The 26,991-nt window shown below is 39.4% G+C and overlaps 1 protein-coding gene and 1 pseudogene across 3 annotated transcripts in view; one reads left to right on the top strand and one right to left on the bottom strand.

Annotated features, from left to right (window-relative positions):
- EIF4G3 (eukaryotic translation initiation factor 4 gamma 3) overlaps positions 1-26,991 on the bottom strand; it is a 332,624-nt gene that overhangs the window by 249,493 nt on the left and 56,140 nt on the right. The gene's annotated exons all lie outside the window — the stretch shown is intronic.
- Positions 306-16,759, top strand: LOC118540083 (nucleolar protein 56 pseudogene; annotated as a pseudogene).

The raw sequence follows: 26,991 nt of genomic DNA, 5'->3' as shown, positions 1-26,991 counted from the left end.
TCATTAGGGAGTATAAACTAAAACAACAGTGAGCTATCACTACACCTATTAGATAGGTCTACAATATGACAATACCAAGTGCTGAGGATGAGGAACAACTGGAAATCTCACACTTTGTTGTTGGCACAGTACAAAATGGTACAGCCACTTGGGAAAACAGTTCGGCAATTCTTACGCAGTTAAACATAAATTTATATATATGACCTGGAAATCCCACTTGTACATATTTATCTAAGATAAATGAAAATTTATACTCACCCAAAGGCCTAAACAGAAAGGTTTATATTACAGCATCTTTATTCATAATGGCGAAAAAGGGCAAACAGCCCAATTATCTTCAACTGGTAAATAGATAAAATATAGTACACCCAGGGGCGCCTGGGTGGCTCAGTTGGTTAAGCGACTGCCTTCGGCTCAGGTCATGATCCCGGAGTCCTGGGATCGAGTCCCACATCGGGCTCCCGGCTCAGGGGGTAGCCTGCTTCTCCCTCTGACCCTCTCCCCTCTCATGCTGTTTCTCTCTCTCTCTCTCTCAAATAAATAAATAAATAAAATCTTTAAAAATATATATATAGTACACCCATATAATGGAATACCACCAGCCACTGAAAAGGAATGAATTATTGATAGAACATGAATGATTATCAAATGCTAATTAAGTGAAAGAAACTAGAATCAAAAAAGGCTCTGAGTCCATTTATACAACATTCTGGGAAAGGCAAAACTACAAGGATGGAATAAAGCTCACTGACTGCCAGGAGCTAGGGCGTGGGGAAAGGTTATCTGCAAAGACAAAGCACTGAAGGATTATAATTGGGTGATGAAACTTTTCTGTAGCTTCAGTGTAGTGGGGTTACAAAATGCCACATTTGTCAGAATACCTACAATAAATGAAAGCTGAGTTTCCCCAAAGGTTAAGCAATAGAGTCACCATGTGACTCAGCAATTTCACTCCTGGTTATATATCCAAAAGAAATAAAAACATATATCCACGCAAAACTTGTTATGAATGTTCATATCAGCATTATTCACAATAGCCCAAAAGTAGAAACCACCTAAATATCCATCAAGTGAAGAACGGATAAACCAAATGAGGTATACCCATACAATGGAATTTTATCTGGCAAACAAAGGAAATGGAAGACCTGACACATGCTACAACATGCATGAACCTTGAAAACATAATGTTAAGTGAAAGAAGCCAGTCACAAAAGACTACATATTGTACAATTCCTCTTAAATGAACTACCCAAATTAGACAGATCTATAGACAAAAAGTATAAACAGAAACAATGAGTGGCTGCTTAGGGCTGGGGGGATTGATGAAAATGGGGGAAGAAGGAATGACAGCTACAGGATATGTGTTTCTTTCTGAGGTAATCTGGAAGTTCTAAAACTGTGGTGATGGTTGCACAAGTCTGTATATATACTAAAAACCACTGAATTGTACATTTTATTTTTTTTGTTTTTGTTTTTTTAGTATCTGTATAGCTTTATTAATGTCTTCTCTCTCTGCTCCTCTTTCATAAGGGTAGAAAGAGCAAATCACTTCACAGCAAAATGTAACCGCACTGAATTCAAAAATGGATATGGAAGCTCCTGTGCGCGCCCGGCATTCTCCTCCTGAACTGTAAATTTTAAATGAATGAATTTTGTGGTATGCAAATTATATCTCAATAAAGCTGTTACCCAAAAAGTGGGTATCACTGCATGTAATTTTAAAATAAAATTTTTAAGGGGCACCTGGGTGGCTCAGTCAGTTGAGCATCTGCCTTCAGATCAGGTCATGGTCTCAGGGTCCTGAGACCCAATCAAGCCCCACATCAGACTCCCTGCTCAGCAGGGAGCCTACTTCTCCCTCTCCCTCTGCCTGCCACTCCCCCTGCTTGTACGTACTCTCTCTCTGTCAAATAAATAAGATCCTTGAATAAATAAAAATAAAAATAAAATAAATAAAATAAAATTTTTAAATAATATAAGAACTCCACAGTGGGGCAAGCACCTTATCTGTTTTGTCTACCACTCTATCCCCAAACCTACAATACTGCAGAAAGGAGTAATATACTCAAAATGTTTCAATGTGATCTAGTCCAATGAGGTTAAAAGTAAGTCTCATCCTAAGAATCCACAAAGCAAACAAGGAAAACTGTTATGCAACATAATAGTGAAACAGGTAACCAACAGGAAAATGGGTAGCTGGATTCCTCAGCAAACTGCATTTCTTTCAATGACAGAAAGCAATATAGGATCTTATTAGTATAAGGATCTCCTGAAACCCTGCCTAATGGCCTAGCAGTATGGAAACCTGTCCAGCCAGCTTTTTAAGATGACTCCTAACAAACTTCTCTCTTCAGTAATAACTGGAAAAGATCCATTTCTATCCATATGCAACAAACCCAAGCCAAAGCACACTTATACTAAACCAATGGGTCAATACTACTTGTCGATGTACCAAAGGGGAGATTTAATTACAGTACCTAGAAATTAGTCAAAGTATTTATGGATACTAGAAAAATGGTAACACAGATTAAAAGTTGACCACCAGAAACACCTTGACAAGGTAAAGAATCATTGTGAATTCATCAACAGTAAAAGCCATACCACATTAGAGTTGGAAGTGCTTCACTGCTCTATTCAACCTAACATCAAATGCAGGGATTCCACATACCCAGTGTACACTACTCCACAGGAAAAGCCTTCAAATACCTGAGAACTGTTAATAAATCTTCTTTTACTCTTTGACAAGTGAAATATACTCACATCCTTTGACCACTCATCAAGAGGCAGACATAGCATAATCCTGTGAGAGTAAAGTGGACCAGAGACCTTTCCAATTATTAATGACCCACAGATTACGTAAGTTTTCTTTACTTCATAACTGCTTTCTACTTTTGTCTATGATAAACTATTTTCCAGTGTTTTCTTTCCATATAAAGTTGCCACAAAGTCATGTGTGAAGCATTCTGTGCATAATAACCAATCACTTCAATGTACACAGAACACTTTACATTTGCACCTGTTTCATTTCATCATGCAGATTCGGATTCATGTTGTTTTGACATCTAATCCTATACTTAATTTTTTCATCTAAGTTACCCAGTAGTGTTAGTGTACTATAATAACAGACTAAAACATAGCAGTCCAGTAGCCCAGTCCACATGGCCACCTGAACTGCCTTCTATTCTCACTCCCTGTCCCCTTCCATACTCCAAATACTGCCAACTACCCCATCCTGTACATCTAATGGTCGCTATTTAAACAGCAAGGAGGCAACCAAAAAGGAATGTTAAATCCTCCGTGTTCCCTAACTATTGCTCAACTTTTTAAAATTCTGTTTTAAGAAGACTGTGGAAAAGTTATAAAGAATCCCCAAGAGAATAGTGAATATGATTCATTTCATCTAGAGAAGGATGAGTGAATGATAACTACAAGGATACACTTACAGTAATAAAAGGGTGAAAGAGAAGAAATAAGATCCATTAACTGGAGGAGGGTAGGAGAGGAAATAAGACTAGTTAGGAGACTATACCAGTTGTCTAGGTAAGAGATGATTATGGCTTGGAAGATTGTAGTGGAAATAAATAGAAAAAGCCAAGTTTAAAGAGTAAAATCAATAGGATTTGCTACCGCATTAAGAAGGAAAGGAGGGGCTCAGTTGGTTTAGCATCTGACTTCAGCTCAGTTCATGATCTCAGGGTCCTGGGATCCAGCCCAGTGTCAGGCTCCAAGTTCAGTGGGGAGTCTGCTTATACCTCTGCCCCTCCCTCCCCCACTCGTACACTCTCTCTCTCAAATAATAAACAAATTCAGATTCACTCAATTATCATATTCAAAAGTCATATTCAAATCACTCAATTCTCTTCAAAGAGCTATTATTTCAAAATCCAAATGCTATAATTTAGCACAGATTTTAGAATAACTTTTTTTTTTTAAGATATATTTGAGAGAGAGAGAGCCAGAAAGAGTGAGTGAGGGAAGGCGCAGAGGGAAAAGGAGACTCCTCACTGAGCAGGGAGCCCAGTGCGGGGCTCAATCCCAGGACCCTACCTGGGATTATAACTTGAGCCAAAGGCGGACCCTTAATCAACTGAGCCACCCAGGTGCCCCATAAAATAACTTTTTCAAAATATTATTCATTACCACATCTAGTATGTACTTTGCTTCTTCCTTACTGTCTATATCCAGTCTATGCTAAAACACCTGACATTCTCTTTTAACTAGAAAAAGCATACAATACAAATATAGAAAGAATAAAACACAAATACAAGTACCTTACCTAAGACTAGCATTTCAGATCAATCTTACAGAAATATAATATTCAAGGCAAGAGTGTTCAGGCTCCTATTAAATCAGGTAATAAAAATTTATTATATTTTTTTAAATTCTGCATGTTCTTTTCTTTTTTTAAAGTACTCTCTACATCCATAGTAGGGCTCAAACTCACAACCCTGAGATCGAGAGTCTCATGTTCTTCAGACTGAGCCAGCCAGGCGCCCCATAAATCAGGTAATGAAAATTTAACATTACAGGCAATAAACTCCTTAATCTGTCACTGAATGGAACACAAGATATATTTTAGGACAAAATTAACTATTTGGGTTACTTTTAGACTGTAATGTACATCCCTAGATACTGACAAACGAGTGACACATTAGGAAGGGCAAGTATTTGGAAATGTGAAAGAACAGAATTTGAATCCCAGCTTCCTCATTTACTAGCCAGGTTATCTTGGGAGAAATGATCTGATCTCCTCAGTTTCCTCAACTATACTTCGTGGGAATGCTGGAAAGATTTAACAAAGTAAGGTTTGTAATTTGAACAGCACACAGAGTAGGCAATAATTAATTATTATAAATAGCTCTTCCATAAAGATTGTGATGTTCCTTTCTCCGGACCATTCAAAAGGCAAGATATTTAAGAAAACTGTTTCCTAGCAACTTGCTAACCACCCAAGAACTCTCCTACTTCATTTTGCAGAGCTTAGAAAAGCTAGGGTGAAAGATGTGGTAAGGAAAAGAAGGTCTTTGGGAGTTTCTGACAGATACTGTGAGATGAAAAGAGAAGCTAGAAAGAATGCAATCTGTTCCACATCTGAAGAAATTCTGAAAGATGCTAACTGACTTTTGCAACTTTGGATAGTGAACTTTTAAACAGACATTTATTTGCCATTTCAAAGATTTTTCTTTCTCCTAAGAAACTTGTTGATTCTCACCTAACTGTTCTTCCCAAGGTGAGCAACTTATCAGATTTTTTTTAAAAGATTTTATTTATTTGAGTAAGAGAGCGAGAGAGAGACAGCACATGCAGGGAGGAGGGGCAGAGAGAAAGGGACAAGCAGGCTTCTCACTGAGCAGAGAGCCTGACACAGGGCTCAATCCCAGGACCCGGAGATCATGACCTGAGCCGAAGGCAGACGCTTAACTGACTGAGCCACCCGGGCGCCCCATGAGTTCTCAGCTCATAGTTTATATGGGAGAGTGTTAGGTACAGGAAACTGCTTTCCTAATTTATATGTGAACAACCAGTGTCATTAGCCAAATTAATCCACTCAATTATCACGTGCAGAAGTCAGATTACTGAAAATACTTGTTCCCACCAGGCCAGCTATCAAGGAGACTTATACAGAAAATCAATACCCTCTTAGGAACAAACCTTATCTCCAAAGCCCCCCACCCATTTAACATCTGAGTCAATCTAATTTTTCTCAAAAAAAAAAAAAAAAAAAAAAAAAAAGATCTGATAAAGATCAAAGGCAGGCCGCCTGGGTGGCTCAGTAGGTTGATCATCAGACTCTTGGGTTTTGGCTCAGGTCATGATCTCAGAGTCATGAGATCTTGTACCACATGGCACATGGGGCTCCAGAAATGCTCAGCAGGCAGTCTGCTTGAGATTCTCTCTCTCTCTGCCTCTTCCCTTGTCCCTCCCCCTGCTCGTACCCTCTATCTCTGTAAAATAAATAAATCCCTTAAAAAAATTCTGAAAGTGAAGCAGCTTATAATAAAAATTATCAAATAGAGGGGTGCCTGGCTGGCTCAGCTGATACAGTGTGCAAATCCTGACCTCAGGGTAGTGAGTCTGAGGCCCACATTGGGTGTAGAGATTACCAAAAAACAAACAAAAAACCTTAAAAAATAATAAAAATAGGGTCACCTGGGTGGCTCAGTAGGTTAAGCCTCCGACTCTTGATCTCAGCCCAGGTTGTGATCTCAGGGTTGTGAGTTCAAGCCCCACATTGAGCTACATACTAGGCATGAAGTCTACTTTAAAAAAAAAGTTTAAACATTAATAATAATAAGTAATTAAAGATTATCAAACAGAATGTTTTCCAGCAGATTTTATGTTCTTATGTAGAATGGGTATAGGTAAGATGCTTTTCTTCCATAAATTCCAGGCCAATGTAATCACTATATATTGAGTGTCACAGGTTTAAATTTAAGAGTCTTCCCCTGAAATTTTTTAAAACAATCAAATGTCATTTTTCAAAGATGGCAGTCTTATAAAGTGATTTTAAAATAAATTTCAACAGTAAGATCAGAAAGGTAACAAATATTTGGGAAACAAAAAGAAAAGACCAAGAAAGAGAACGATTTGCAATGCAATAAAAAACATATCAATAACTTGCTCTTTTCTTTCTAATGATGACGTTCCCAAATTAAAGGTGTTTGAGCTTCTTTCTCATCTGAAATGCATGCAATAATTAGTATTAACATAAATCCAAGAAAAATATCTAAACACTGACTCCTGGACTTCAACAGATTAACTTTTCTTTATCCACAAACAGCCTGCCTTAGCATAAAGATCAAATAATATTTTAATAAAGAGTAACTTCTAGGTGGTTCTTATTGTGGTACTTAACATTCAAGCATGGGTAGCTATATAGAAATTCTAAACTCGCATAATGCTTCAAACCAAACAATGCCAACACATAATGAATATTTAATTCATGAAAGCTGCTCCCATTCTGCTCACTGCTCCCCATCTCAGTATACCCGTCTCCTTACATCAAGGTTCCAGACCAATACAATCCCAAGTTAGGCTAAAGTAGAGCTGGTCTCCCTCTAAACTTGATGATTATATACATTAAGGACTGTGGATACTTTCTAGGTCTGCTAATTTTTTTTTAAGATTTATTTATTTTAGGGGTGCCTGAGTGGCTCAGTCAGTTAAGCAACTGACTTCAGCTCAGGTCATGATCCCAGGATCCTGGGATCAAGCCACACATCTGGATCCCTGCTTAGCAGGGGAGTCTGCTTCTCCCTCTCCCCCTGCTCATGCTCTCTCTCACTCACTCTCTTTCAAACTAATAAATAAAATGTTAAAAAAAAAAAAAGATTTATTTATTTTAGAGAGGGAGGAGGGGGAAGGAGCAGAGGGAGAGGGAAAGAGAGAAAATCTCAAGCAGACTCCCCGCTGAGTGCAGAGACTGACTCAGGGCTTGACACAGGGCTCGATCTCACAACCCTGAGATCATGACATGAGCTGAAACCAGGAGTTGGATGCTTAACAGACTGCAACACCCAGGCGCTCCTAGGTCTGCTTATTTAATGTAAACAAAAATCTTACAAAAACAGCAATCCAGATACTCAAGATTTACTGCCTGTAACTATTTAACTAATAATACTATATATGGTTTCTTTAGCTATTAAAAAAAAATAAAGTTGTGTACAATTGTAAATACTTATTAAGCCTCAAAAAGTATTTATATAAAGATTAATTTAGCTTGTCATAGGTTACATGGCTTGGAAACCATAAAACCAGAATTAAAAATCTATAACCCAGGGGCGCCTGGGTGGCTCAGATAGTTAAGTGTCTGCCTTTAGCTCAGGTCATGATCTCCAGGTTCTGGGATCGAGCCCCGTATCGGCTCCTGGCTCAGCAAGGAGTCTGCTTCTCCCTCTCCCTCTGCCTCTCCCCACTGCTCATGCTCTATCTCTCTGTCTCAAATGAATAAATAAAATATTTTTTCAAAAATCTATAACCTGGGTCTCCATTAACATTTATTCCTAGGGACACCTGGGTGGCTCATTCAGTTAAGCATCAGACTCTTGATCTCAGCTCAGGTCTTGATCTCAGGGTCATGAATTCAAGCCCTGTGTTGGGAGTGCATGCTGTGCATGGAGCGTACTTATAAAATTAAAAAATTAAATTAAAAAAAATTTATTCCTGTTATATTTTTTAAGGACTGGGAACAATTTCATCTATTGCTTGGTACCTAGAACTATTTAATAAATTTGATGGTTTGGGAAATTTAAATGTTTGTGAAGCTATATTATATGACTGCGTATGTACAGAATACCTCTGAAAGAACACATAAGGAACTGATAATAGTAGCTGCCACTGAGAAACACAACTAGGGACTAAGGGTGAAAGATTTAATTTTTGCTATATACAGTTTTGTCCTATTGAATTTTTTTATCATCTGTAAACACTATTTTATAAACATACAATTTTAAAAGTACTAAGTTAAAAGATGCTTATCACAGGCTTGGTGAACATAAAACTAACAGAAACATTATACTCATTACTTGTATAAATATGTACAAGGTGTCTGTGCTGATATCTGGAATATGCTTTGCCCCAAATATATCATTTCATCATAATAGTTACTGCTCAACTTAATTGGAAGGAGGAAGAAGTGAGCTCAAGATAGTAACACTATGCAGGATGGAGTCCACAACGGCAGAGGAGGAGGAGACCTTAATTTTGTCTGGTCCCAGGAATTCAGCTAGATAGCTATCAAATCATTCTGAACACCTGCAGAGAACTCAACCGGAGATCCAAGAAAAGAATAGCTCCAACTTACAAATAGGAAAGCAACCATTTTCTGCAATGACAAGATACAAAAACTCACCTCAGAAAAGAGAACATGAGGCAGTTCTGCCTGCCAGGGACTGAATCAGTATGGACGTAAGTAAGATGTCAGAACTAGAGTTCAGAAAAAGGATTATAAAGATACTAGCTGGGCTTGAAAAAACCACAGAAGACACTAGAGGATCCCTTTCTAGAGAAATAAAAGAACTAAAATGTACCCAAGTCGAAATCAAAAAGGTTATTAATGAGATGCAAAAAAAAAATGGAGGCTCTAAATGCAAGGATAAATGAGGCAGAAGAGAGAACAAGTGATAAAGAAGACAAAATGATGAAGAATAAAGCTGAGAAAAAGAGAGATAAACAACTACTGGATCATGAGGGGAGAAATACAACTGCGAAGAAAAAATTAATGTGCTGGACTTACTGAGACACAGTACAGTGGTGTATGATATGACTCCTTTAAGAGAGACTTTTTTTTTTTAAGATTTTATTTATTTATTTGACAGAGACAGACACAGCGAGAGCAGGAACACAAGCAGGGGGAGTGGGAGAGGAGCAGCAGGCTGCCCGCCAAGCAGGGAGCCTGATGTGGGGCTCGATCCCAGGTCCCTGGGATCATGACCTGAGCCGAAGGCAGACACTTAATGACTGAGCCACCCAGGCGCCCCTAAGAGAGACTTTTGTCAGTAATTCTGACTACGCAGTTTCAGAATTAACCATCCCACCACTACCAGTATACCTCTGTGTACAAAACATCCAACCACTCTTTCCTATTACTCAATTTCCAAATGTTACAGGACCACACTATTATACTCTCCTCTGCAAAGATGCATATAATTATTCTACCCAAAAGCCAATTTGTTATATATCAAACTCTACTGCATTAAACATTTTTTGTATTTAAAAAAATTCTACTGGCTAAAATGGATCAACCTATACTACCTCTACTTCAACACAGCAACAGTCCAATTATTAACTGTGTAAGCTAATTGCCAGTATACAATTCCAGCCTATAAATTCATTCAATTTCCTCTCTATACCATTTTTGTAATTTTTCTAGAAGCTATCTTCACCTTCCCTTTCCCAAGGCCATGGCCACCACCTCAATTCAGATCTTCATTCTCTACTTGCAGCAGCTGCCTACATTTTCCTAACTAGAATCTCTTCCTCTTCAATTCGTAACAGTTACCATCAGCTCAATCTTCCTGAACACTGGTCATCAATGAACAATAAATGACTCTCCGTCTGTTTTTTACTTCCAAACACAAATCCTGCGATTTGATTCCCTGGAAGCTTTCCTACTTAATTTTTATCTCCCACTCCCTAAATTGAAACCTCTCCTAAATAACAGCCAGGCTCTTTCCTGACTGATCTTACAACTCCCAATGCCTGGAATACCCTCCCTCTTCCCTCCACTAATCTGAATCTCTTCAACTCCCAACTGCTACCTGGATTAAATTCCTGGTTTCCCTACCTTGGTGTAAGAAATCGCATGTTACTTCCTTTCATTTAGCTTGTTATCCTATTATTTGGAAAAGGAAACAGGAAATACCTCAAAGAACTGTTGGAAGGATTAAATACAATATATAATCTTTATAAAGAACTTAGTACATACTAGGTGTTCAGTAAATGGTATCCCATACAAGAGAACACTAATCACTTTCTCATTTTCCTTATGTAAATATCCTTTCTCCAAGTAGACAAAAAACTTTTTTATAAAATCCCTGAAGAAGTCACCAAGCAAAATTGTTCCAGTTATTAGAATCCAAAGCTGTTTGATTCTCTTTTTGTCTTGAAAAAGTCTTTTAGGGTAGGGATTATTCTCGAAAATAAGTCTTGGACTGAATGACCAAAGGGATCACCTCCTCGGGTGAGGACTGGAAAGAAGGACATGGCATTCCAGCCAGCCGAAGCGTCTCCCAAGAGTACAGATACTGCTTCAAAGATCAAATCTAAATCCTAGATACCCTGTATCTCTTCCAGCCAACCTACCCAGCTGCAGGCAGCACAGAACAGTCTGTGAAGAGAGGACACCAAAAACCCAGATGACCCATGTTTACAAGACTCTAGTAGGTATACAGAGAAAAGGGAATAGGAAAAGAAAAAGAAAAAACTGGGCAGAAAAATAAGAGCTGAATGCCCCCATTTTCCCCTACCCACTCATGTTGCATGGGAGGAAGCAGACAGAATGCAAAGTAAACACTTTTAGGAAGAGTAAAACCTGACTTTGAATCTCCATTCCCCTACTTTTTCATAAATAGTAACAGCTATCTCACAAAATTATTATGAAGATTAAGTTGGATGTACACTTCCTAGAATTTGGCAGGCATTCAACTGATATTGTTTCTATCCCCTATGTCTTTGACTTCCATGTTATACTTTAAAAAGTACAGAAGAAAAACTTTATGAAAAAAGAGGAAAGACACAAAACAATGTATGAGGATATTATATAAGTAAGTATCTTAGATAGAAATGTTAATATTAACTGAAATTAAATCTAAGAGAAAAGCAGGCAGTAAACACAAATGTTTTATGTGATTCAAAATCTGAACTCTGGGGGCGCCTGGGTGGCTCAGTCTTAAGTTAAGCATCTGCCTTTGGCTCAGGTCATGATCCCAGGTTCCTGGGACTGAGCCCCACATCAGGCTCCCTGCTCCACAGGAACCCTGTTTCTCCCTCTCCCACTCCCCCTGCTTGTGTTCCCTCTCTCGCTGTGTCTCTCTCTGTCAAATAAATAAAATCTTAAAAAATAAAAAATAAAAAATAAAAAAGAATCTGAACTCTGGGGGGCACCTGGGTGGCTCAGTTGGTTAAGGGCTGATTCTTGATTTCAGCTCAGGTCATGATCTCAGGGTCCTGAGATCAAGCCCCACCTCAGGGGGGGGGTCTGTTTCTCTCCTTCTCCCTCTCCCACTAACCCCTTCCCACACGTGCACTCTCCTTCTCTCTAAAAAATAAATAAAAAAAAATATGAACTCTGGGGGGTGCCTGGGTAGCTCACTCATCATGATCTCTGGGTCCAGAGATCAAGACCTGACTCAGGCTCCAAAATGGGCACAGAGCCTACTTGAGATTCTCTCTTTCCCTCTCCCTCTGCCCCTTCTCCCACCTCGTCGAGAGTGCATATTCTCGCTCAGGAAAAAAATATATATATATGAGCTCTGATATTAAGATGCGAGATTCAAATCCTGACTAGCTGTATGATTCTGGCAAGTTACTTAAACTTATTGAGACTCAATTTTATTATCTGTAAATGGGAATAATAGTACTTATACTTCACAGGGTACTGATGAAATTTAAATAATACATATGAGGTGTTGGATATAATCCCTAACAAAGAATTTAACTATATCACCTAAATTAATAGATTACAATAGAAAAGTTTTTTCTCCTCTAAAAGAGTAACTTCATTAAAATAACAAGGACTAAGAAATGAGTTTTAATTGTTGAGATGATCTACTTCAGTGTTTCTAAACTTTATGGTCTCAACACCTTTAGACTTAAAAATTATTATGGAACCTAAAGAGCTTTGGCTTAAATGGCTTATATCCATGTATATTTACAAAATACAAATTAAAACGAAGGGGGAGCCTGGGTGGCTCAGTCGGTTAAGCGTCTGCCTTCGGTTCAGTTCATGATCCCTGGGTCCTGGGATCAAGCCCCGCATCCGGCTCTCTGCTTAGCAGAAAGCCTGCTTCTCCCTCTCCCTCTGCCTGCCGCTCCCCCGCTTATGCTCTCTCTCTATGTGAAATAAATAAATAAAATCTTTAAAAAAGAAAAGAAATTGGGGCGCCTGGGTGGCTCAGTCGGTTGGGCGTCTGCCTTCAGCTCAGGTCATGATCTCAGGGTCCTGGGATCGAGCCCTGCATCGGGCTCCCTGCTCTGCAGGGAGCCTGCTTCTCCCTCTGCCCCTCACCCTGCTTGTGTTCCCTCTCTCACTGTCTCTCTCTGTCAATTAAATAAATGAATAAAATCTTTTAAAAAAAAAGAAAAGAAAAGAAATTAAAACTAAGAAAAATTTTGAATGTTATTTTGAGGTACCAATAATAAAACAATTACATGTCAATATAAGTAACATCTTTTATTTTAATTTAGGGGAAACAGTGGCATTGTCTTAAATTTCTGCAAATCTCTTTAATGTCTTTAATATCTAGTTTACTAGACGACCAGCTGAAATCTTAACATGTGCTTCTGCATTCAGTCTGTTGAAATATGTTATTTTGAAGTCTATGAATAAAATCTAATCTCACACAAATGTGTGGTTTGGAAAAGGGAGTAGTACATTAATAGCCTGTCCTGATAACTGTGCATTTTCTTTTTTGCTATTACACCAAAACTTGACAAGTGGTAGTTCTTAAAGATTAGACACAATATGAAATCTGAAACCATATTAACTTTTCATACACCGTTACATTAAAATTAATTGTTCTATATTGCATTTTAAATGGATCTTTCACCTATGCATAATTTTGGAACATCTGCTTTGATCATCAAGGAAATATTGGTACATTATGTAGATTTTCCAAATGTTGACATATTTCATTGAATAGTATTAAAAATAAAATCTCACTCTCTGTTGAATAAATAAATAAAATCTAAAAAAATATATTTAAAAAAAAAGAACTTTGTTAAAATAAAAAAAATCTGTTAGTATCACCACTGATTTCCTCAGAAAAGTCTATTTGGGAAGCTGTCAAACTCATGGTGGCAGATACAAGTTTCCAATATTCTAATTTTCACTTGAAACCTATAATTTTATTATTGGCAACAGTTTTCCTTGAAGTGACAGGCACACTCATTTATTTCTGAAAATATGCCTGCTAAATATCCAAGGCTAAATATAGTTTATCATTCTTTCAAGTTAAAATGGTGTTACAGAAAAAAGCAGTTAGTGAAATATAACACTGTACGTTAACTATACCGGAATTGAAATAAAAAAACCAAAAAAGTGTTTAGGGGTGCTGGGTGGCTCAGTTAAGCATCTGACTCTTGATTTCAGCTCAGATCATGATCTCACAGGCTCATGAGATGGAACCCAGTGTTGGACACCAGGCTTGTGTGAAACCTACTTAAGATTCTCTCTATCCCTCTCCCTTTGCCCTTTCCCCATTCACACTCTAAAAAATAAATTTTAATTTTAAAAAAGTGGTTAGTTTTGCCTGTAACTCACTCACACAAGTGGTTTAAACCACTACTGGAGGGATGCCTGGGTGATGCAGTCAGCTGGGCGTTCGACTCTTTGTTTTGGCTCAGGTTGTGATCTCAGGGTGGAGAGATCAAGCCCCATGTTCAGACTCCGTCCTCGGTGTGGAGTCTGCTTCAGATTCTCTCTCCCTCTCCCTCTGCCCCCCAACTCGCGCGTGCGCGTGCATGCTCTCTCGCTCTAAAATAAATAAATGTATAAATACATCTTTAAAAAAAAAAGCCACAATTAGACAACTATATAACATAAGTGCTTTATGCATGCCTCCCATTCCATCACAAAGAACATTAAAAAAATGTCAATGAAGGGTCAATATTTAACAAAATGAGTAAGTTTTACTATTTCATGAAAGATATTAAGTAAGACAAACAAAGAAAGATATTAAGTGAAACTGGTACCTTTGTTTTTTGTTGAGAATGCATGTTGGTGAAGAACACAATAATTAAGAGTACAGTTTGGTACCACTATCTTGATTCATGCTAAGGCTCCAGCAGTGTGACCCACCCATGATTCTGCACCATCAGTGAAAATGTCAATAAAGTGAAAAAGGAAAAAATATCTCAGAACAATTAATAAGATAGTTCTGACCTCACCTCCGCCTCTAACTAGCATGCTATCCTATGAAAACCATATTCTTTCACACAGGGCCCACTGATGCCAGGAACAGAATTTCAATACTATTAATATCCAGAATAAAAATCCTAGAGCATTGTAAATCTAGGTAAGCAGGCCAGAAGCACACTGCTCCAAGTAAATAAGGGCACCAGAGAACCCCATAAATGTAGTTATGCTAAATTCATGCAAAAATGGTCGTCAAATGAGGTCACGAAAAAAATCCAAAGGGCTTTTCATTCACACTGACAGAGAACTACTGTGCATTTGAGAAAGGAAATATGATTATTCATTAAAGTTCTTTCTGGAAAAAAAAAAAAGAACAAACTGGTATTTATGCTGCAATGCATTCTGTTAGCCCAAGTTTAGTATAAAATGCTAAAATAAATGTAGCAATGGCAGCCTTTACTACTGTTTCCCCAGTGTAGCCATTCCGTCTAGGCCTCAGCCCAGGGTCACGTAGCTCTCCATCTTCACCTCATCCTTTGGATCTTACAGTCTATGCCCTTCCAACACAGCCTCACTCATCATCATAGTTCAAACCACTAGAAAAACAAAGACTCTTTGTTCTTCACTTCTCCTAAACCTCTTTTCCTTTTGTCTAGCTTCACATTAAGTAGCTAAACACCCACACCTCATGAGATGTCTATTTGGAATGGGTACAACAACTGAGACGGACCAAGCCAGTGGCTCCAATTTAGCCCAAGAACTCTGAGTTGAATCACACACACATCCCACACAAAGCCCTTTAATCTATAAACTAGAACCAGTAATTTCAGCCAACATCTAGGTTTCAAAGAACTTGAACATAGTTCAATTAGAAGCCCAGAATTTAACTGAAATAGATCAATTCAGAATGTGTCAAAGAGGTTTATTGTAACAGTTCTAAAAACACTGAACTCAGGAGGCAGTTTACTCACATCACAGTCTAGAGCACAATTATGATTTTAGCATTCCAGTTCTTTTACTTACTACCTGTGTGACTTCTGGGGAAGTTACATTTAACATCTTTAACATGTGCCTTCACCTGGAAAATGAAAATAATAATAGTACCTATTCATAGGGTCAAGAAACAAGTTAGAGAATTTACATAAGGCATTTAACCCAGTGCCTGGTATATGTTGGGCATACAATAAACCAGTACTAATATTGACCTCCAAGTGCAATTCCTCTTTCTACTATAAAAAGCATAATAGCACTGGTGTCTGAGTGATTTCCAGGGCCCAGCAAAGGGACCAGATTTCCAGAGCCCTGAAGACAAGGAGTAAAACCCCAAAATATGGATTCATTTTCCACTCCACCCTCATTAACCTAAGCAGCTGCCAAGAACAAAGGCCGCATCTCCGGACACCTGGCAAACAAATGCAGTACTGCCTCACGAAGTAATTGGTTCTCTGAGGTGCCCACAAATGTATTTGGGGAGAAGCTTTGAGAGCAAGGTGAGGAGCATCTGTCCTTCTACAAGACAGGAGAGATTCCACAAAAGAATCTGGATGTCACAAAGGAGGCAACGGTTCAGGCAGAGGAAGCGGCTGCTGAAATGGCTAGGAAGCTGGAGAGGCAGGAAAAGAAATGGTTAAAGAAGGAGAAGAAATGGCTGGCCGCCCTCACCCTCACATCTTTGGAAAACAGCAATAGTACCCTGGAGGAGTGTGAGGAGACAAGGGAAAGACCCAAAAAGAAGAAAAAGCAAAAGGCCCAGGAGACTCCACAGGAGAATGGAATGGAAGACCCATCTGTCTCTGTCTCCAAACCCAAGAAAAAGAAATCTCTTTCCAAGGAGGAGCTGGTTAGTATCAATCCTGAAGAGACAGCTGGCAGTGTAAGACTTCCCGAGAGGAAGAAATCTTTCCCCAAAGAGGAACCAGTTAGTGACACTGAAGAGGTAGGAAACAGGAACATCCCCAACAAAAAAAGGCAATTCTCTTCCAAGGAAGAGCCACTCAGCAGGGGACCTGAAGGGGCTGCTAACAGCAACAGTAGCAGCTCCAAAAAAAGAAAGAGCTCCAGAAGCTATCCCAGGAAGATCAGAATGGACATTTACCTGGTGGGCATAACCCAAATGACATTTCCCAACCCATGCTTTATATCCTAATAAAAACAAATTCACAAGGAAAAAAAAAATCAGAATAGCAGCAGAACCAATGACAAAACAATAGAGAATTTCCCTGAGTTCAACTATGTATTTATGTAACAGCTTAAGTAACATTAACTGTGAATAAATTTTCACCATGCTGTAGATTATATTGCCTTCACAGGATATGTACCACCAAGCCTGGGCATCTAAACATTTAGTACATATATTTGTCTAATACTGAGGTTATTAAACAGAACTTAAAATGTTCACAAATACTTTCCAGCAGACACTGTGTAGTGGCAAGGTTAACGAACTGTGACACTCACTAAATTTACCTTAACAAATGACTTGTCTAAGAGGAAAATTAGTGACAGATAAGGAAATAAAAAACCATAAACTTTCACAGGACACTGATTAAAAGATATTTAGGGTTCAATAAAATCCTCCAAAATCTCTCAAGAATACAAACACAACAAAGCTGGGTGGTATGTGCAATACTGTTTATTATTCTGAAAATAACTTTCTATATGCATAAAATATCTCATTAAAAGATGAAACACCTGTGTAAAACAAAAATAACAAGAGAGATAACGCAAGTAAATTAAAAATAAAATTGAATTAAAAATAAAATTGCAGGGGTGCCTTTGTAGTTGGTTAAGTGTCCAACTCCTGATCTTGGCTCAGGTATTGATCTCATAGTTGTGAGTTTGAGCTCAGGGTGGGGCCCACTTAAAAAAAAAAAATTGTAGGGGCACCTGGGTGGCTCAGTTGTTGAGCGTCTGCCTTCGGCTCAGGTCATGGTCCCAAGGTCCTGGGATCGAGCCCCGCATCGGGCTCCCTGCTCGGCGGGAAGCCTGCTTCTCCCTCTCCCGCTCCCCCTGCTTGTGTTCCCTCTCTCGCTGTGTGTCTGTCAAACAAAGTCTTAAAAAAAAAAAAAAAATTGTAAAATATAGCCCAGCACTATCTGATAAAGTTTCCACATTAAAAATAACTTCTGGGGGCACATGGGTGGCTCAGTCAGTTAAATATCCAACTCTTGATTTTGGCTCAAGTGGTGATCTAAGGGTGGAGGGATCAAGCCCTGCATCAGGCTCTGCGTTCATCAGGCTCTGCGTTCAACAGGGAGTCTGCCTGAGATTCTCTCTCCCTCTCCCTCTGCCCCTTCCCCCCCACACCCCCACACCTGTGCTCACTCCCACATGCACGGTCTCCCTCAAATAAATAAATCTTTAAAAATAACTTTTGTTGGGCGCCTGGGTGGCTCAGTTGGTTAAGCGACTGCCTTCGGCTCAGGTCATGATCCTGGAGTCCCTGGATCGAGTCCCGCATCGGGCTCCCTGCTCGGCAGGGAGTCTGCTTCTCCCTCTGACCCTCCCCCCTCTCATGTGCTTGCTCTCTCTCATTCTGTCTCTCTCAAATAAATAAATACAAAATCTTTAAAAAAAAAAAAAAAAAACACTTTTGTTTAGGGGTGCCTGGCTGGCTCAGTTGGGAGAGCATGCAACTCTTGATCTTGAGGTTTTGAGTTCAAGCCCTACACTTGGGTGTAGAGATGACTTAAAAAATAATTTTTTTTTTTTTTAAAGATTTTATTTATTTATTTGACAGAGAGAGACACAGCGAGAGAGGGAACACAGGCAGGGGGAGCAGGAGAGGGAGAAGCGGGCCTCCCGCCGAGCAGGGAGCCCGATGCGGGGCTCGATCCCAGGACCTGGAATCATGACCTGAGCCGAAGGCAGACGCCCAACGACTGAGCCACCCAGGTGCCCCTAAAAAATAAAATATTTTTTTAAATGAGTGGGGTGGATACCTGGGTGGCCCAGTCGGTTAAGCATCTGACTCTTGGTTTCGGCTCAGGTCATGATCTCAGGGTTGTCAGATGGAGCCCCGTGCTCAGCACGAGTCTGCTTAAGTTTCTCTCTTCCTTTCCCTCTGCCCCTCCCCCCATGCTCTAGCTCTCTCAAATAAATACATAAATCCCTTTTTTTTTTTTTTTTAAAGGGGGGGTGCACCTGGGTGGCTCATTCAGTTAAGCATCCAACTCTTGATCTCAGCTCAGGTCTTGACCTCAGAGTTTTGGGTTCAAACCCCACACTGGGCTCCATGCTGGGTGTGGAGTCTACTTAAAAAATAAATAAATAAATAAAAATTTTAAGAAATAACTTTTGCTTATTTCATATTGATGGTTTACTTGTATATAATCAAAATGTAGGGCAAAAGCAACACTATTATGGTTTTCCTGTCAACTGGGGCAAGAAGCATTCTTTGAATAATCTATGTAACTGTTCATATTATCTAAAAAAACAAGTTCATATTATCTAATAAAACATAAAACACTGAGTAATTTAAAAACCATCAGACAGGGTGCCTGAGTGGCTCAGTTGTTAAGCGTCTGCCTTTGGCTCAAGTCATGATCCCAGGGTCCTGAGATCAAGTCCCACATCGGGCTCTTGCTTGGCGGGAAGCCTGCTTCTCCCTCTCCCTCTCCTGCTGCTTGTGTTCCTGCTCTCGCTATCTCTGTCTCTGTCAAATAAATAAATAAAATCTTTAAAAAAATAAAAAATAAATAAAAGCCATCAGACATTGGTGAAAAAGATTTTTTTTTTTAAGATTTATTTATTTATTTGACAGAGAGAGAGCAGGAGAGCACAGGCAGGGGGAAAGGCAGAGGGAGAGGGAGAAGCAGGCCCCTTGCTGATCAGGGAGCATGATGTGGGGCTTGGTCCCAGGACCCTGGGATCATGACCTGAGCTAAAGGCAGTTGCTTAACCAACTGAGCCACCCAGGTGTCCCAGTGGAAAAGATTCTTGTCTGTATTTCTTGAATGAATATCAAGCATCAACAGTGAGTTAGATGGTGCTGGAGGGGAGGTAAGTGGGGGCATGGGGTAACTGAGCGATGGCATTAAGGAAGGCATGTGATGTGTTCCTTACATGAGCACTGAGTGTTACACGCAACTGATGAATTATTGAACTCTACATCTGAAACTAATGATGTACTATATGTTGGCTAATTGAATTTAAATAAAAACAAAAACAGTGAGTTAGATGAGATACAGCCACACAAAAAAGAAAGTTCATTTTTGACAAAGAATAATTTCAAAAAGATCAAGTCTTGCACGATGGCACTTATGCAGTAATGGGATTTTCTTTATCAAAAAACCACCAGAGGAAATAAAATTTTGCTTTTCTTTACATTTTTCATTACAAGATACTGGATTTCACTTTTGCAACTGTTTATTTTTAAGTAAGGAGGTAAAATTCTAAAACTGATCCTGTTGCTGCTGCAAAGTATGAACAATGAGACTGGGGGTGGTGAAAAAGAAAGGCCTAGTGCAAGCCCTAACAAAGGCCCAGCACACCGGCTTGGGCTAAACTCCCCAGAGTATGAAAGCACTCTTTGTCTTTCTGGTCAATGCAAGACCATTGAATGTACCAGTATATAGTTTTTAAAAAAAAAAAAAAAAAAAGGCAGAAGAGGGAGGCTGGGAGTTCTGCCTCTTTAGGGGATATCTCCCCAGCTGCCTGGCTACAATAAGTATGAAGACTGTAAAAGCATAGAAAGCTCCCAAGCATGCAGACACCCAGTGTCTATTAATACACACCAGCAAAAAAGCACTCATGGGCCCTGATTACACTACATCTTACTTTACTACTGAACAAAATTCCAGGACCTGGGTTTCTATTTTACATTGACCTTTCAATCTGGTTCATTCAGAAAACCAGAGAAAATAAAGTGTTTTGGCTTCCAATTTGGACACCAGCAATAATAATCTCCTCCCTTTAGCTTGAAGAGTATTCAGAAAAATATTTCATTTATTTGCTCAAATGCTTTTCAAAAAACCAAAAAACCAGTGGAGGTTCTCTAATGAAAGCAGCAGTTCAAGGTTCACAACAAGGACCTCACATGTCAGTTTCAGTGCACTCTGCTTACTCTACTTACTATGAAAGCTGTAAACCCCCAGGGTGTGGACCATAACCATTTTCCTCACTGCTATAACTTAATGAACAGAAGGAAAGTTAGTGAAAGAAGCTGTCATAGTCTAATTAAATTTGACTGATAACCCATTGTATAATTTCTATGAAGCTACAACTGGCATAAGACACCACTTCTTTTGAGGTTCTAAACAAAGAAAAGGCTCATTTTCCAGTATTAAGATTAAAAATGAAAATGTTGATTTGCTTAAAATACACGCGCGCGCGCGCACACACACACAGTATGTCTTCAATGCTGGAAATTTTCATTTCAAAATCCACTTCATGACTCAAGATTTTATATATGCATATGGATGACTTTAAGCAGCACTAGTTTAGCATTCCAATGAGACAAATCAGATTGCAAATGTATTTTAATAATTAACATTTAATTGTGAAAGTTACGTAGATTTTTGTTAAATAGAAATTTTACTTGTAACTCTCCTTTAAGAATCATTGAATTCTGTCTTTTGAGTTGAAATGAGTAGGAAATTATAAAATCAGAGATTTGGAAAAGTCCTCGGAGATAATCTTACAAAAATAAATGTCTAATAATGAAGGGGGGGTAGCCTCAGAAGTTAAGTAACATGCTGAAGATCACATAGCTAAATGTCCTTTACACAGACAGTGGAGAATAAAAAAGCCAAATTCATATACAGTTTGCAACCTCATTTTTACTGGGTCATAATTTGAAAATGAATAAATCTTCTACTGGTCCCAAAAGGCCTCTAAACAATTTTCTGGAAACTGTACTAACTTCTGAAATGCAATGGTATTTCAGTGAGAATTAAAAATGTATAATGAAAACAAAGAACACCAGCTAAATTTATTTGGCAAATAAAAGGAAGGAGTAAACATTATTTACTTTGGAAATAAAACAAAACTATAGATATAACCATAGTCTGTAGGTCTGTAGATCTCTTGGGCTATTAACTATAACTAGTTTTTATAAGAGCACTTGATCACCCTTAAAAAAACAAACTGCAAATGGTGAAGAGCATATAAAGTAGAAAGTACCAGTAGAGATGGATCTAAGGTAGAAAGTACGTTCCAACACCCAGTCTTTTTCTCCTACAGGTCACCACAGTCAAGTTTCTAATGCATCTTTCCACAAATTTTCTACACATAAACATATGCTATCATTTTTAACAACTCTTAAAAACTGCTTCTAAATTAATCTAAAATGTCAGATCACCATGTTTAAGAAAGGAGAATGAAATTCCTAAACATGGGTCATTCACAATTATGAAAACATGATGATTATTACATGAGAGAAAAGTTATAAAATAGAGAAAATAAATGTACCAAGTGTTAACTAACAGCACCATGTGGTCTAATTTTCCATCGGTAAAGACCATTTTCAGCTTATAATTTCACACAATGGAGCCAATTAAAATATACACACTAGGGGCACCTGGGTGGCTCAGTGGTTAAGGCATCTGATTTGGCTCAGGTCATGATCTCAGGGTCCTAAAATCAATACATACGTCACGCTCCACGCACAGCGGGGAGTCCGCTTGAGGATTACTCTCCCTTTCCCTCCCCCTCTGGCCCTCTCCCGACTCATGCGAGTGCACTCACGCTCTCTCTCTCTAAAATAATCTTAAGGGGCACCTGGGTGGCTCAGTCGTTAAGCGTCTGCCTTCGGCTCAGGTCATGATCCCAGGGTCCTGGGATCGAGCCCCACATCGGGCTCACTGCTCTGTGGGAAGCCTGCTTCTCCCTCTCCCACTCCCCCTGCTTGTGTTCCCTCTCTCGCTCTGTCTCTCTCTGTCAAATAAATAAATAAAATCTTAAAAAAAAAAACAAATTAAAAACAGTAAAACCAAAGTTTAAAAAAAAAAGAGGGGTGGGGATGGTTTCGTTAAATGCTATGAACAGATTCACAATGTAATCTGCACTAATATTCATACTAAAAACATTTTGGGGAAAAAAACATTTTAGGGAAAAAACCCTTTACAGGCAATCAAATCTCAATCTCAAAATGAAATGCGATAGAGATCTATTCTAACTGTTAGCAAGGGTGACCACAAAGCAATCTGTAAGGGCGTAATAGTGAATGGCTATTATGGACAAAGCATATACTAGGCACCTAGAATATAAAAGGGTAAAAGGGAATTAGTAAATGTACATCCATGCTGGGCATTATACTCAAAACACAGTCTCATCCTCAAAGAGCTTACAATTTGGTTAAATTATGTATGTGTATAACAAATAACCATTCAAGAAGTTTTCTGAGGAATGCCAATCAGTAATGTCAGTGACTATGTAGGACTTCAGAAAACAAGTATTTGTGGACAATGATCAGGAACCATCCACAATGAAGAAAAGTCTGAAATGGACTGTACAGGAAGGTTAAGACTAAGAAGTAAAAGACCAAGAGGCTTTCTAAGTAAAGAAAACACAAACACAGAGACAAGAATGTTCCTGGAATATTCTATGATCATATATTGTGACTGGCATGGGTAGTGCAAATTAACAGGAGGTCCACAAAAGATCAGAAAGTCATAGGATGGCAGAGCTAGAAAGGACTCCAAATTCTACCCACATTCTTCCACAGATGAAAAAAGTGAAACTCAGGAAAGTCACCAAATAAGGCCACAAAGTAAGTCGATGGCAAAGTTAAGATTACAATCTAGGTTTGCTAATGTTTATGACTGAACACTATCTCCCTACTGAGCATAAATTAATTGCAGAATGATCCAAGAGAAAACATGCAGCAGGTATTCAGGCAAAGGTCCAGGTGAAGAAACAATATGGATTTGTTATCATCTTAAAGATAAGGTTTAAAGTTACAGGAGCAGATAAAATCTTGGGAGAATTATATGGAAGAAAACAAGAGCCAAAGACCAAATCTGAAAAACTGTACAAGGGATCATGCTCTCTTCGCCCCACATACCTGTCTTACCCACAGAATGGACACTACTGCCATTTTTTCACATTAGTGGATAGGACATGGTGTCACTACGCATGTGGCAGGCCATTTTTGTTTCCTCTCCTCTAAGCAGTAAGCCCTACAAGACAAACCCTGACCTAGACTCCAAAGTCCCAAGTTCTGCTGGTGACTATGTTAAACCAAAGAAGTTAGAAGGGATGATGAAGCAGCATGTTTTGAGATTTGAGGGAACCAATGTGATCATCTTTCTACCCCTTAAAAGTTCTAAAGAGAAAAAGAAATGTCAGAGAGAAATAAAAGTGTCAGCTTTACTATTAATAACAGCTAGACTAGAGAATTCAGCTTCTGCCCATGAATAAAATGGGCTTCCTATTCCCATTGGCCTAAGACCTTGGGACTTGTCCCTAGGACAGGTGGGTCAGAAAAACAGACATTTACCTAACCAGCTACCTTTTGGAATATAGAGAATATAAGAGAAGGGCCACTGGTGTGAAAAGACCTTCAAATCATTAACTCTGTTCTCACCTGAGGCTGAAGAGAAGCACAGAAGGCTTCTTCCCAATAGAGCAAGTCCCAAGAATACATTCATTCAGGCTCTAAGAATTCACTTGAAAAGGGAATCAATTTGATGTCCAGTGATTTGAATCAAGCTACTGGTTCTCAACCTTGGCTACACATTAGAATCACCAGTATAGCTTTTAAAAATCCCAATACGAGGGGTGCCTGAGTCATTAGGTGTCTGCCTTCGGCTTGGGTCATGATCTCGGGGTTCTGAGATCAAACCCCGCGTCGAGCCCCACATTGGGGTCCCTACGCAGGAAGCCTGCTTCTCCCTCTCGTACTCCCCCTGCTTGTGTTCCCTCTCACACAGTCTTTCTGTCAAATAAATAAAATCCTTGGGAAAAAAAAAATCCCAATATGGGGAGCCTGGGTGGCTCAGACGGTTAAGCGTCTGCCTTTGGCTCGGGTCATGATCTCCAGGACCTGGGAGATGTCAGGCTCCCAGCTCGGCAGGGAGTCTGTTTCTTCCTCTCCCTCTGCCTTTCCCCCTGCTTGTTCTGCCTCTCTCTCTCAAATGAATAAATAAAATCTTTAAAAAAATAAAATAAAAATCCCATTGCTCAGGCCACACTCTAGAACTAAATCAGAATTAAATCTTGAAGTGATATTCAGGTTTTTAACTCTTTCCAAGTAATTCCAATGTGCAGGTGAGGTTAAGAACAACTGATGTAAAACAAGAGCAGAAGCCAAATGGTACAGTTATTAATGTTTTTGAATGAGTGATGAACATGGAAACAGCAAGTAAAGAACAATCTTCCAGAATTGTGTACTTAAGAAAAACAAAATAAAACAAAAAAACACTGAAGTGTTCAAAGAAACTCAGCCAAAGCACTTTTCAACTAGCAGCAGCTCAAAAAAGTACAGTTAATATAGAAAAGTTCTGAACAAGTTATGGGCACAAGGGAAGGATTCAGCAACAAAGTCGAGAACATGCACGTGAAGGGCACCTGGGTGGCTCAGTCAGTTAAGCATCTCACTTCGGCTCTGGTCGTGATCTCGGGGTCCTGGGTTGGAGCCCCATGTCAGGCTCTGTGCTCACCAGGGAGTCTGCTTGTCCCTCTGTCCCTCCCCCGGCTTGTGCTCGCCCTCTCTCTCTCTCCAAATAAATAAATAAAATCTATTTAAAAAGGTGGGGGGCGCCTGGGTGGCTCAGTCTTTAAGCGTCTGCCTTCAGCTCAGGTCATGATCCCAGGGTCCTGGGATCAAGCCTCGCATCGGGCTCCCTGCTCCACGGGAGGCCTGCTTCTCCCTCTCCCACTCCCCCTGCTTGTGTTCCCTCTCTCGCTGTGTCTCTGTCAAATAAATAAATAAAATCTTTAAAAAAAAAAAAAAGTATGTGCACGTGAAAGATAAGAAGGCCAGGGTAAGTAATGGAGTAGGAACCTTCAGAGATGTGAGAGGGAATGGAAATAGGACCAAAAAGAAAATGACAGGGGTATCTGTAAAAGAAAACTTCCAAATAAAGTTGAGTGAAGACACAAAGAGAAATATTTTCATAAAGAACTAGGAAGAATGAAGAACAAGGTAGAATTTTACATTCTTACATCTTACATTCCCACTGCTTTGCTCTTCTTAGCTAAGACAGTGAAATTATCTGAACTGATAAGAAATACAGAAAGAACTACACAGAGGAAAATAAAAGGCTAAAAGTATATGTAAAATGTCTTAACACAGAAAGCAGGAGGAGGAGATACTGCAAAGTGTCCTTTGCTGTGCTCTCTACCATTTATTTCCCAGGCACACACATTTTCAAAATCATAATAATAAAAAGGGTGCGTGTACCTCCATCTGTAGTTACTCTCATTTCTCATTTTTTTACCAAAGATCACCAAAGGCATCAACTCCATTACTCTGAAGTTTGACACCACCCACAAACATCTGTAGTGGAAAAAAAATACACTTTTAAATATGCAATTCTGTGGAACCTAAACCAAACTAATTAAGAATCATTCATTCGTGGGGCACCTGGGTGGCTCAGTCAGTTAAGCAACCGACTCTTAGTTTCGGCTCTGGTGGTGATTTCAGGGTCCTGGGATCGAGCCCGCATATGGCTCCATGCACAGTACAGAGTATGCTTGAGATTCTCTCCCTCTCTCTCTGCCCCTCCCCCCACCCTGCGCTCACTCTCTCTCTCTAAAATAAATAAACAAGGGGCGCCTGGGTGGCTCAGTTGTTAAGCGTCTGCCTTCAGCTCAGGTCATGATCCCAGGGTCCTGGGATCGAGCCCCGCATCGGGCTCCCTGCTCAGTGGGAAGCCTGCTTCTCCCTCTCCCACTCCCCCTGCTTGTGTTCCCTCTCTTGCTGTGTCTCTCTCTCTCAAATAAATAAAATCTTTAAAAAAAAAATAAAATAAAATAAACAAATATTTTTTTTAAAAAAGAATCATTCATAACATACATAAAACGACCATTTTGGTATTCTTTGTCTGCCTTAGGATGAAGTTAATTTCAATCTCACTCCATTTTTTTTTTTTTAAAGATTTTATTTATTTATTTGAGAGAGAGAGACACAGCGAGAGAGGGAACACAAGCAGAGGAGCGGGGGAGGGAGAAGCAGGCTTCCCGCCAAGCAGGGAGCCCGATGCGGGACTCGACCCCAGGACCCTGGGATCATGACCTGAGCCGAAGGCAGACGCTTAACGACTGAGCCACCCAGGCGCCCTCACTCCGCGATTTTCCACCTCAGCTCAGATCATCACTGACCTACTTATTCCCCTGTACTCCTCCAAAAAGTTCTTCACCTTCCATCTTCATAAAATTCATTTTTTCACGTACGGTATAATTGACATACAACATTATAATAGCGTCACATGTAAAACACAATGATTTGGATATTTGTGTATATTGCAAAATGATCA

The sequence above is a fragment of the Halichoerus grypus genome, chromosome 5, assembly GCF_964656455.1.
Source record: "Halichoerus grypus chromosome 5, mHalGry1.hap1.1, whole genome shotgun sequence".
Lineage (NCBI taxonomy): Eukaryota > Metazoa > Chordata > Mammalia > Carnivora > Phocidae > Halichoerus > Halichoerus grypus.
Note: the sequence above shows the minus strand (reverse complement) of the source record. Positions and strands in the feature narration are given on the sequence as shown.